The sequence below is a fragment of the Struthio camelus genome, chromosome 10 (genome assembly GCF_040807025.1).
Source record: "Struthio camelus isolate bStrCam1 chromosome 10, bStrCam1.hap1, whole genome shotgun sequence".
Taxonomy (NCBI): Eukaryota; Metazoa; Chordata; class Aves; order Struthioniformes; family Struthionidae; genus Struthio; species Struthio camelus.
Window position 1 is genome coordinate 1,976,701 of NC_090951.1, and position 12,194 is coordinate 1,988,894.

At 45.1% G+C, this 12,194-nt stretch overlaps 1 protein-coding gene across 9 annotated transcripts in view; it reads left to right on the forward strand.

The window, feature by feature from the left end:
* Nucleotides 1-293: 293 nt before the first annotated feature.
* Nucleotides 294-12,194, forward strand: part of ANKRD11 (ankyrin repeat domain containing 11) — a 170,251-nt gene continuing 158,350 nt past the window's right edge. For 2 of the 9 annotated variants that reach the window (XM_068956295.1, XM_068956286.1), the window contains exons 1-2: nucleotides 295-528; nucleotides 8,057-8,145. The gene's annotated coding sequence lies outside the window, so the exon portion shown is untranslated. Of the gene's footprint in view, nucleotides 529-8,056; nucleotides 8,146-12,194 lie in introns of all 9 variants that reach the window. The other 7 variants (XM_068956288.1, XM_068956301.1, XM_068956289.1 and 4 more) reach the window with 5 other exon arrangements.

The following is a 12,194-nucleotide window of genomic DNA, read 5'->3' on the forward strand; positions in this document are numbered from 1 at the left end:
GTCCGGGCACGTTGGCCAATAGGGGGCCGTCGCTGGGCTTCTCCCCCCCCCCTCCTCGTCGTCGGCCCCGCCCCCGCGCTCCCGTCCGCCCCCGCGCGCGCGGCGGGGAGGGGGGCGCTGCAGCGCGTTGTTTTGTTCTCCTCCCCCCACCCTCCCCCCATTTCCCGGCCCGGCAGCGTGCTGACGTCGCGGTGGCGGCGGCGCTGGCCCCCCGCTCCGCCAATGGGACGATCCGATGCGGCGGGCCAATGAGCGGGCGCGTCTCAGCGGCGGGGCGAGCGGGCGGGCGGGCGGCAGCGCTGGGAGCCGAGGCCGAGCGCGGCGGGGCCATGGAGCGCGCGGCCGGGAGGCGCCGCCGCCACTGCCCGCGCCCCCTGCACTAGCCCCGCGCCGCCGCCGCCCCTTCCCCCGCCGCCCCCTCCTCCTCCTCTTCCTCTTCTTCCTCCTCCTCTATGCGGCGGGGCCGGCGGAGCCGCAGGCCTCGCTCGCCCGCGAGGCTGCCCTCGGCCCGCTGAGCGCGGAGCGCCGGTAAGGGGCGGCGGGGGGGTGGTGAGGGGAGAGGGGCCTGGTGGCGGGGGGGGAGAGGGGCCGGGGCCTGGGGAAGCAGTGGGGGGGGGGGGAGAGGGGCCGGGGCCTGGGGAAGCAGTGGGGGGGGGGAGAGGGGCCGGGGCCTGGGGAAGCAGTGGGGGGGGGAGAGGGGCCGGGGCCTGGGGAAGCAGTGGGGGGGGGGGAGAGGGGCCGGGGCCTGGGGAAGCAGTGGGGGGGGGGAGAGGGGCCGGGGCCTGGGGAAGCAGTGGGGGGGGGGGAGGGAGCCGAGGCCTAGGTGGGGGGAGTGAGAAGGGCTGAGGCCTGAGGAGGCAGTAGGGAGAGAGGGATTTAGGTGGGAGGGGAGAGGGGCCTGGGTGGGCAGGGGGAGGGTCCAGGGCCTGGGGAGGCAGCGGGGGGAGAGGGGCCAAGGCCTGAGAAGGCAGCGGGGGGAGGTGGGAGGGGAGAGGGGGCTGGAGGAGGCAGCAGGGGGAGAGGGAGCTGGGATGGGGCAGCAGGGGCCTGGTGGGAAGGGGGATGCGGGGGGGAGGTGCGGGGGGGCGAGACGCAGGCGTGTGGGGTTGTTTTGGGGGAGGCGGCTGATTTGGAGTGAGGAAGGGGCTCGGGGGGGGCTGGCAGGGCAGAGCCGTAGCGGGGTGTGAAGGAGGTGCCCCAGGGGCTGCGGGGAGGCAGAGGCCTGGTGGGGGTGCGGGCAGCTGCTGGGGGGCAGCAGGGGGGCAGCTTTGGGGTGGCAGGTATTTCGGGGTGCGGAGGCTCGCTGCGAGCTGTGGGGTGCCTGACGGGCTGGGAGCGGCGAGGGGCGCCCCTTTCCGCCCCGCTGTTGTGCGTGGGGTGGGGGGCAGCGGTAGGCCTGCCGGAGGGGAGCGTGTCTGTCGGGGTGAAGAAGGGGTAGCAACGCTTTGCTAGGAGGAACAATACAGAAAAGTTGTCTGAAATGGTAATTTCCGTTTCCCATTTCATCATCCCCGGGTAGGCGTTAGCCCTGTGCGTGTGTGCGCAGAGAGGATGGAGTTGAACCAAGCTGCCGCCAGCCAGCCTGGCTGATCTGCGCTTATTTATTTATTTTCTAGTTTAATCTTTAAATTGCTTGGTATTTTTTCTCCTTGGAGAAGCCTTTGTGTGCTGGGGAGGGGCAGCTCGACACCTTTGCCCCTTAGCAAAGGGGGGAAAAAAAAATCCCAACCCAAAACAGCTGCACTTCTGCAGTCCAGAATTAACCTCCCCCAGTCCTGTAGATTGATTGCATGTTTAGAAAGGCAAATCGTCGCTCTCCCCCACCCCTCGCCTCTAAGAAGCCTGGATGAGTTGAGCCCTTGACGCCCTCTGCCCTTTCCCAGAGAGAGCAGCTGTCTTGCGAGGGGGGTGTGCGTGCGGTTTGAAAATCAGCCTGTTCATTGAGGCACAAGAGTTGGTGTGTTTACGGATTGGCTTCTACTCTGAGCTTGTAGATCTGTTTTGATATCCAGTTGCAGGAAAGGGTTCCTCCCCCCCTCCTGGCTTTGTACACAAAGTACTCTCTTACCACTGGGGACATGGCCCTATAGGCAGAGAACAAATTCCAGCCAGTGTTCTTGAAGCAAAATTCCCTCCTGAGATGGCTTCTGAAATTGGGTATAGACCATTTTTTCGTCTAGGCAAAGATATTTAGCTGGAAATAAGTCTTGCAACTCTAATGCTTTGTAGTTGCTGTGTACTGACTTGAAATGCTGAAATTTTGTAGAAACAAAAGGAACTTTGAGTTAAATGTCTTTTTCTTTTTTTTTTTTCTGGTTTGTTCATAAGATGGAACACTTTTATATAATCACTTCAATTTTTTCCTTTTTCTGGGGAAAAACATTCCATGGAGTCATCACGAGGCAAAAGGAGATTAACTCTTGCATGTTTTCAAACGGCATTGATATGTTCTTTTGTGTGTGCTCTACCAGGAACTAAATATTTGACTCGATTAACTTAGAAAGGAAAAGTTGGCATTTTTACAAGATGGGTTTACCGGCAGATTAAAGGTGTATATTGGAACGCTTTTAAATGGTTGTGGTGGCCTGCAGTAGAAGTGTTTTAAAATGCTACATAGAATATAAAGTAAGAGCTACACTGACTTCCTCTGTCTTAGCAGGGAAATTCTTAAGCACCTGGGTTTAATATGCTTATGAAACATCACTGTTGAAGCTGTGTGACCTGTTTTCTTTCCATGGGAAGAGTTCAGTCAGTGGAAGATCTCATTCTGTGGGGCGGTCTGTGTTAGTGTGGGTGTGTATTTGTGGTTCTTGTTTGGAGCTGCGTGCATCTGGGTCGCTCCTCAAACGTGCTTGCAGCATAGTTAACTTCACGGCCCTCGTGTGTTTGTCCCTAGAGCAGAGCCTTGTCTGCGTTACTGTGGCCTTCCTTGTGTCTGCTCTCGCGTAGGTGTGTCTGGGGTATGTGGAGCTTGTAGCTTTTTATGCAGAGATGCTCAAGGTTTCTTTCCTTGTTGTTTCGAGGAGAACTTGTCAGTCTTAAAGGAGATAGTGCGGGAAGGTATAAAACTTGCCAGGGCACATCTTGTCTGTGTCCTCCCTGAAAAAGGGTGGTCTAAGCTATCATGGAGTTTGCTATGAACCTGTATTATTAGGCTAGCTGGGACTTGCATCACCTCCAGACTTGGCTAGAGCAGTTGTGTGCGTAAGTGGTGAGGGTTTGGTTTGCAAAATTCACAACAGGCGAAGCTGCCTATACAGTGGACATATTCCTTAGAGTTTGGAAAGCACACGAGCCCTACAATTTTTGCTCTCCAACTTGATCAGATTCCAACTCTTTTGCTCATCTTTGTTTCTGAAGAGTAGGCCTAGATTATAGGAGGCCTGCTCATTTAAAGGTTAGATGCTTTGACAGGCTGGAAACCGTAGGCGTGTTGAGTATAGGTGTTTTTACCATTCAGTTCTGCATCTGCTTTTAAAAATGAACTCTTGTCCCAATCTCCATTTCATAAAAATGTGGCTCAAATGGTGAATTGATTTGTTTTTATGTGCTGCTTCTTGTTTTTATGATGTTGTAATAGCATTTTCTCAGACTTAAAAATACAGAATGTCCAATATGAATATTGGTTTTGGATGGGGGAAGGAAACTTAAAAAATGAAACAAAAATCCCTTCAGCAAAGTACTGGAGTTCATTTCTTCCTTCGTGTTTGGTAGACAACCTGTTCAGATTGTTTTATTTTCTGCTTATGTTTTAATTGACTAAATCCCAAATATGCTTCTGAGCAAACTGAAGTGTTTTACAGTGTTGTGCACCACTTTTTCCTCTGCTCAGTAGAGCAGACAAATGTATTTCTCTAGGGTCAGTGAAGACTAGTTGTGTTAATCAATACTGTACCAGCAATGTTCTCTTTTCAGTAAACCAGATGGACTACTTACAACTGGAGGTGATTATTTTAACTGTGTAATTGTAACATGGCTGCATGACAGTGTTTCCTGCAAATACTTCAAAGGAAGGTTCTTGACAAGTATGTCCTTTCAGCATTTAAATCTGTACTCTTTCCTTTGTCTTTATGTTGTGGCTTTTGAACGTGGGTTTGAAGTACTAATTTTTTTTCCTGCTTTTCTATAAAATAAAACAAGGCAGTACTCTAATGAAGTGCCTCAAGCATGGGAATAAAAGTGGGATAATTGCTTTTTGGGGGCTCCCACAATAGTATATTGGTTTCAGTTGGTTCTAGCTCTGCGCAGTGAGTGAGGTGAACTAGAGAGATCCTTAAGCTATTGTGAAGAAACTGCAGTATTTCAAAACAGTGCATGACTTTTGTATAAATGTGCATCCTTGTGGTTTTGTTTTGAGGAAAATATGTGCTCTGATGACTCGAGTTTTCAGCAGTGAGACATTCTAATTACTTGGTGAACAAGTCCTTCTCAAAGGAAAGAAAATTCATAGGACCGGAGTTGGTTAATTACATTTTTGTAGAATTATCCAGTGACAGCTTTCTTACGGGGCTATCCCCACTTCCTCTCTGTTCTGTATGGACTACCTGAATTTCAGGCTTGACAGTCTGCGTTATGGATTTAAATTCTTTCTTCATATTAAGATATTACGGTGGTAGATGCATAGCAAGTAGTGACAGGTACCAGTACTTCTCAGTGCAGCAAACCAAATAATGCTTGGAAATATTTACGTGGTGGTTATTTTTCTAATTATATTTACTTAATGAGGATCTAGTAAAGGTGGCTTGTCTGCTCCCCCCATCATGATCAAGGATTAAATGTATTTCAGTTGTAAAAGGCTGTGGAGGGAAACTTCTTGTTTCCACAGCAAAGGTTTTAGTGTTTCATGATAAACTTGCATGTGGTTTCACCCCATCTAATTTAAACAGTCTGCATGACGCTTTACAGGAATGGCTTGTATGCAGCTTTTAAACTTGGTTCCCCCCCCCCCCCCCCTTTAAGACAGATTAGAGGCATGGAGTTGCTTTTTCTGAGGGTACAAAGCCCTTAAATTCTCAGCCAGGTGTTATGCAATATGTATGTCACTGATGCACAGTAATAAAAAAAATGCTTGCATAAATGTTAAAGAAAAGCTTGTATCGTAAGTTATTTGAAATCACAAGCATCCTAAACAATACAGGTTTGTGGAGCTATAAGCTTAATGAAGTATGCTTAAGCAAAATCCCTGCTATGAAGTGGGATACAGAGTTGTCGGAGCCTAAGGTCTGGAGGCTGTTTTTGAGTATATTCAACAGCACCTGGAATTTTCAAGCTTTCCCATGTGAAAACTGTTTTTTTTTTTCTAGTATATTTTCTTTTGCAACTGTTGGATATTTAAAAAATTTGTTTGACTCTGGGTGGTGGTAGTGTTAGTTTCATCTGTGACTAGTTATAGGTGATGCCAATTTGTTATCCTTTACGAGTATGTAACACAAAAAGAAAAAAAGAAGCTTAAATGCTAATAGCAGTGAAAAATCTGTTCAGAATGTAGCCCGTGTGGAAAAAGGCAAGCACGTACTTTGGTCTGTGTCAGCTGAGCGGAGGGCTTTTAAAAATCTGTTCTAATTTTTATGCTGTCTGTGAAATGGCTAATCCTATAAAAGACTCGCACCTTTTGACAGATGAAACGCTGCTGTTTCTTAACTTATTTGAGCAAAATATTTTTATAGATGGTATTAGCTCTGTGGCTCCAAGGGTAATGCAGTCCTTACACAAGAAAGATCTTGCTTTGATCTGACAGCTTTCAAGATCCATTCCCAATCACTGACTTCCATTAAGTCTGTTTATAATGGTGCCCTCAGACTTTTTTCTGTTTATATGACTCTTAGGATGTTAACATTTCTGTGTATACGAGTTCCCTTTAATAAACTGAAGGAGTAATTGGGGTCAAAAAAGGAAATAATCCTATTGGAAAGTCCAGTTAATTATAAGCAGATATTTCGGGCCCACAATTCTTCCTCTTGATTCTTTAATATTTTCCCAAAATTTTAAGGTGTAGAGAAATTATCAAATTATCTTGAAATAGAACAGTGGGGCAGGCTGGTGACTTCACAGTTAATTTTGGGAATATCAGCAAAGTGCAATTGCAGGCTTGCTAAGCTTGAGGTTCGAGGAGGAAGGGGGGAAGCGAGGCTTCTCCCAGACACCAGCCTCTTCCTTTCCTGTGTTGTCACAGCATCTGACTTGCTCTACTTTATGCTGTGTCCTTTGAAATTGAGGACTAACACAGCTTGTGTACCTTCCAGTGAGGTTAGCAGATTGGTGCCGTTTTTAAGACTCGGTGGCTATTTGAGCTCCTCGAAGGAGCCCTGTAGTCCAGCACCATCCAGGGAAGTAGCTTGGGAGCAACTATGAGTATATGCTATAAGCAGGAAAGGCCTCTGATCTCTTAATGCTTGTTCTCAGTTTGTGGCACAGCCGTCGTCTTGCCAGAGTTTATATGTGAGAAATTGGCTCGGGTTTTCCTGATCCTTGCAGTTTTGATAGTAAAAAGGCATGAACGCCTAAACGGGACTTCAGAAACCTGTGCCTCCTCTCATTAATTTTCACTTTCTTGTTACACTCATCATGTGAATAAGGCTTTAGCTGTTCTACTCATTGCAATATGGCTGTTGTGAGCAGAGGCCAAAAATGCAGTATGTTAAGCTTAGGAATTAGGAGACAATACCACAAAGTAAACAAAAAGCATGCAATAGCTCTTAATGTTGTGGGGCAGCAAGGGCTGAGAGTGAATGAGCTGTTGTAGCCAGAAGAAAGTGATGTTTTTTCTAGGTCAGGGTTGAAGCCACTGTCAGGGTGGTGATGTGAAGCATATATTACTGTCTGCATTGTCCCTGCCATATGGATGTGTGCAAGGCTTCAGTGTGCGGTACTGCCCTTGGCGTTCATACATTGAATTATTTATCCTCTGAAACTCCGTAGGCGGCCTCCCCCCTCCCACAAGACAAAACTTGTCTGATGAATATTTTGAAATAAATCTTCCACTGAAGCAAAATATTGATTGTATGTTTTCTTTATATTAGTAAATCAAAGATTACGGCATTCAATGTTTTTGGAAATGCTGAAATATTAAATGGGTTCTGCTGTTACAGATCTTGATCAGGTGTAAGAGCGCTCAGGCTGGAGCTGTGTTCATATGTAAATTGCATGTCTCTTTCTCTATCAATAAAAACTTCAGAAAGACTTTGCAAATGGAAAGGCTAGAAAACTGATTATAAAAGAAGCTTTTCTCCAGTACATATTGAGAAAACTGACCTTTTTACTCCATACGGACAGTGCGAATGCATCTTCTTTCCTCTTATATTGCCTTTGATTTGCTCCAAGAAAAGTGTTAAGGTGGTCCTGATTCTAATGCTAGGCTTCAGATTCTCACCTCATGATATCAGCTTCTGCAGGGTGTCACTGTAGGATAGTTAAACGGATCCAGGTAGTCAGGGAGGGAAGCACCAATTTTGAAGGGAGCTGGCTCTGTAATTTTTCTGAAGTGACTGACAGTTTTGCAGTATAGAAAAGATCTAAAATCGTTTGCTTTTACAGTGCCATGAAGGCATTAACATTTCATCACAAAACATGGCAAAAGAAGGGAGTTGTTTGCTTCTAAAAAATTAACTACAATTCACAGGTAACAAGCTGTCCCTGAAGGTTCGGCATCCTGTACAACAAGAGGCTGAAAAAGCTAGATTTTTGAAAATAATGTGCTGCTTTGAATATCTTGCAGTGAAATGAAAGTATATGTAATTAGGAACTCTCTTTTAAAAAAAAAAAATTGAGCGGCATTAAAGGAAAATCAGACGAATGAGAACTTCAATATTAATGTATAAAATCCTTAACCACAGTTCTTTATGCATCTTTATTTTAAATAAAGCACACAATGAAAGTTTTTTCAGCATGAATTAGTACATAAAGTGTTATCAGCTTATGTGGGCAATAGTTCAGAGCAGTAAAAACTATATCCTGCTTACACCTTCCAGCCTATCCTATGACCTGCTCTGCTTAAACAAGGTGTACCAGGAGCTCTGAAGTACTAGTAAGTGGCTAGTTTTTTTTTTTTTTTTTACAGGGTATTTAGATCCAAGAGGAGGCAAGATAAAGTTCCAAGAATTCTCCCTTAGGAATGGTCTCCTGATACCTGCCTTATACACTGAGAAGGTAACAGTTCTGATAATCCTGCTGATTGTAGCTGTGACAGTATCCCATGAAAAGTAGTAATCTCTCAAGTAGACTTTACACTTTCGGTGTGTTCTTTTCAACTCTGTACGCAAAATGATGGCAAGTGCAGATTACGAAATGTCAGTGTTGTTATAAGACACGGAGCTTGCTATGTGGACTGTGACATTCTGCCATTGCTTCAGGTTTTAAATGGTCTAAAGATGTAAGCCTTTGTATAAAGTTTTGCTGTAGTTATATCTTCAGATACATGGACGAGATTAGCCATGCTGATATAGGGAAGAGATATAAATAGATGTGGGGAAAGGTGTGTATGGGGGGGGAATAAACATCCTGTTCGTGACTGTGATGCAGTAGTTTAAATACCACTGTGGGAGCCTGTGCTCTAGCTGCAGTATTTGGCTGCTTCCCACAGCTAACTGTCTCCTTGATTTCATCTTGCAGCTAGGCACAGGGAGATACATTTATCCAAGCTAGACAGTGGGTCTACAGTGAACAAAACTGGGTATTTTTGTGTGAAACCTTACCTTTCTGAACAGTCTGAGGGAGTTAAATGCGCTAACCAGCTTTGAAAATGAAACCCTCGCTCTTTGAAGATGGACTTTTGACTCCAGCTCATGCAGTTTCTTGCCCTATCAGTTCAGGAAGGCCTCAGAACTTAACTAAATAGATTGGCCATGCTTAAGGCTCCTTTCACTCCTGTGCATTTCTTCAAAGTCTCAAGCCATTCTTCTAGCTCTTTTTGTGGTTTGTCAATTCAGTGACTTGGCCAGCTACTACCCTGTCATTTGATACTAGTGGAGCAAAACCTGTGCGGAGTGCATCAAATCAAAGGAATGCTTGAGCCATCATGACAGCTTACACAATTAGCAAGAGACATGCCGTTTCCTTTTCTGCATTGACTATCAAGCATATTGGATTGAGAGACAACTTTGTGGCTTCAGGTTCTCTCCTAAGAGCTCTTACACCCATTAAGCCAACAGGGGCTAAAGTTAAGACGGCTTACCGTTTTCCACAATCACAGGTACTGTTCTCTTCTAGAGATGAAGACACCTGATATTTCACATAGAAAAGATTTGAGAATGTGCTAGTTTTTTTATTGAGAATTAGAGGAGCTGATGACTGTAGTATCTGCTCTAGTTTCTGCCCTTGCTCTAGCATGCCTCTTGGCAGATGTTAGGGTACCGTTCAATGATTGTCCAGGTCTCTGGTCTCTTTGAGGGACTCAGTTTTGCCAGCAAGCCAGAAGGCTTTTGACTTTTGAACTGGGATCTGAGGTGCCCTATATTACTCAAAGCTGCTCTGTGTTGTGGGTGGTGAATTCAATTGCTTTCCCCTGTGATTAGCGCTGGAACTGGGGTGTTAAACTTGTTTTGTGGTGAGAGCTGAGTTGCCTTTCAGTTAGCCCTCATCCAAAGGAGAAAAGATCAGACAAGAAGTCAACTTTGTGGCTTTTTCCTAGTGTGCTGCGTTGTGCTTTTTAGTTAGAAAGCTACAGGTTGTAGTCTTAAAATGCTGAATTTACTTATGCAGTCTCTTCTATCTACTAGCTTCCCCTACTTCACTCACTGTAATACTTCTTCTCCCTTTTGTCTGTCCCTCTCCCTTCCTGGGGGTCTCACCCTACATTCTAGAGATTTTTCTCTGCTTTCTGCCCTTGTCTTGATCTTCTTCCTCAGGTCCTCCTCATCCAGAATTCTCATCTCTTAATTTTAGCTTTTCTACCTCTGGATGTTTCCTCCCTTCTGTTCCTGCCTTTCTCCTTTTATCTGAGATCATCCTGCGCCTCTGACACCCTCTCAAGATCTGGGCCTTGTGTTTTGTGGTTTTTTGTTTTTTGTGAGAGGAGACTGCTTGGAAATGGAATAAAGCTGCAGTAACGTTGAGAGGTGAAGGATCTTAGGGCTTTGGAGGTTTCTGCCAGTGATGAGTTTGGGGGAAGCAGCCCTGGGTATGCTATTGTGTGGCTATTATGCTTACCAGTAATAGCTTGTTACCTCTTCTACATCTCTTCCCCCGCCTGTTGTCTTTGATTAGATCAGCTCTTTGGATTGTTGTCTGCCTTATGGATTCATCCTGTATTTAGAACAATGGGGTTTGGTTCCACAATGTTACCAGTAATAGTTGTAGGCAGAATTTACTCTTATGGAGCAGTGCAGGTAATTAAAATCAGCAAGAGTCCTTCTGATCAGTCTCTTCAGAGAGCTGTTATTTTGTCCGTCTGGTGCTAGTTCACTAGATGCAGATTGTAAGAACAGGGAAGGGTGCATGGGATGTCTGCTGGCAGTGCTGCGTGCTCTGTATTGCCTCAGAGCCTGGCGTTCCCATGAATTTACTTCAGTTTGCTGGAGCATGAAAGCTGAAAGCTGCATGGTCTTCTCTAGAATTCTACTTCATGTTAGCATACATTGGCTTACGTTTGCTAAGAAAAATGACTTCTTATTAAAGTGGATGTATTCTGACACTGTGAGGGGGAAAGCTGGTCCTCTGCAAGAGGATGCAGTGCATGTCGGCAGGAAGCATGGTCCCTCGCCTTATAGTTCTGGCAGTCTGAAAGGCGGTTTGGCCTGGTGGGATTCATCTGCTTGAAGCCTAGTAGGGGTGGTGTATGTACGCATAATCTGATTTGTTCATAGAATTTAAGTACTTGCTGTTTAAATGCTTATTTGCAGACGTGCAGCCTTATGGTTTTAAAAGTTCTCTTCTGTGAAAGGAACATTCAACCACTGCAGCAAGGAGCTTCCGTAGAAAACCAATTATGGCAATTATTGGAATTTTTAAATAGAACCTAGCAACTGCTACTGTAGTTAGATTTGCAGACTTTTTCTTTTAATGTAAGATTTGTAGCTGTTTGCATTGCGTTGCGTGGAGGCAGTCTGTATGTTGTTTTAGAGAGAAATGTGGAGAGAATCATGGTTGTACTGAGAGTTGAAATGATAACTGTAGTGCTGCTATGGGCTCTGCAGCAAATGGTCCACAGGGAAAGTGGAGCATGACTGGAATATATTTGGTGGTATGTGAATTTGGTGTTTGTGGGTAACCTAAGCTAACCCGTAAAGATTTTTGTTACCTAGGCACTTTCTGACCTAACTTGTTTTTGTCAACAGTTGCAGCAAATGATTAACAAATGATGCTTTCCATGACTGTGGTTATGTAAAATGTTAATGCGCTGCATTCTTTGGGCCTACATTATAACGTGCACGAGGCTTGGAGTCAGACTTCAAAGAAGGTAGTTTGCTTTATGGTTGAACCTATGAGCAGTTTTATGTACAGGGTGGAGTGAACTCCTGGAGAATATTGCAGTTCTCCCACTATCATAAAAAGTTATGATCCTCATGATTCAAGTATTGTTCTGTAGGTGGAGGCAAAAGACAGATGCAGAGGTCAGTAGGAGCATGTACAGAATAAGTTCAAATGTGCCAGTTGAGTGAATGCTATCTTCTGTGCTCCCAGCTCGCTGTAATTGGCTTTAACATGTGCCTTGTGTGCTTTCTGTTTCTTCCCAAGGAAACTTGCACCTGTGTTGCTTGCAGAACAGTTAGACCATTTCCATGGGAAAGGAACTTGGCAGGGTGAATTGTGAAATGCAGCTGAGAAGGGGTGCTTTTTTTCCAGTGCAGTATTTTAGACTGTTCTTAAAACGTGGCGCTTCAGAGTGGAAAAGAGACTGTAAGTCAGTTTATAACCTACTTTTTTACTTCAGGCTTTCCTTTGGGGTATGAGCCAAGCGAATTAAAAAAAAAAAAGAAAAAGAAAATGGCTGCCTCTTGAATGAGACTCATTCCAATTAACTTTTTTAATAAAGTTTCAGAGGATATTTAAAAACTGAGATATACTACCTAAAAAGAGTACTGTTTGGGCTAAGCAATCGTGATGGAAGAATAGGATAGGTTTTTTAAGACTTAATTGTGGGCTTTTGCAAAATTATCTGACAACACAGTCTCATTGACCTGTGCTGCCTTTTAACCGTAGTAAAGTATAAGAGTCTGCTAGTTACAGAATGAACACTACAAATTCTGAGGTATAAAACA